This window comes from Piliocolobus tephrosceles, chromosome 14 (assembly GCF_002776525.5).
Source record: "Piliocolobus tephrosceles isolate RC106 chromosome 14, ASM277652v3, whole genome shotgun sequence".
Classification (NCBI taxonomy): domain Eukaryota; kingdom Metazoa; phylum Chordata; class Mammalia; order Primates; family Cercopithecidae; genus Piliocolobus; species Piliocolobus tephrosceles.
Genome location: NC_045447.1, coordinates 83069273 through 83070068, shown reverse-complemented (window position 1 = coordinate 83070068; position 796 = coordinate 83069273).

The window sequence follows — 796 nt, the reverse complement described above, 5'->3', positions numbered from 1 at the left end:
GAGGTTTTGCCACGTTGGCAGGCTGGTCTTGAACTCCTGACCTCAGGTGATCCAACCGCCTTGGCCTCCCAAAGTGCTGGGATTATAGGTGTGAGCCACCACACCCCGGCCTGTTTTCTTTCTTAATAGAAAAGTGAGGAGCCGCTGGCGAGCCACCTCATTCACCTTCATATTTCCCCCTCTCATCACTTCTCCCCATCCCAGGAGGAGCTCTCAGGCCTGGGGTGGTGCCCCAGGTGGGCTCAGGGTGATTCTACCTACTTGCTGTGAAAGGATGAGATTTCCTCTTGAACAGTGTGCTGTTGTAAACATATGTCAAAACTATTACCAATAAGGCCGGGTGCTGTAATCCCAGCACTTTGGGAGGCCGAGGTGAGTGGATCACTTGAGGTCAGGAGTTTGAGAACAGCCTGGCTAACATGGCGAAACCCCGTCTCTACTAAAAAATACAAAAATAGCCGGGCGTAGTGGCATGTGCCTGTAATCCCAGTTACTTGGGAGGCTGAGACAGGAGAATCGCTTGAACCTGGGAGGCGGAGGTTGCTGTGAGGCTGAGATCGCATCACTGCACTCCAGCCTGGGTGACACAGTGAGACTCTGTCTCAACAAAACAAAACAAGAAACCAACTATTACCAATAAAGTTTTGTTTAAAAAGAACTGGCAAAACTAATCTATGATGCTGGAAGTCATAATAGTGACCTTTGAGGATGGCATTGGTGGAGAGGGGACATGAAAGAGCCAGGAGGTGGCCGGGCACAGTGGCTCATGCCTGTAATCCCAGCACTTTGGGAGGCC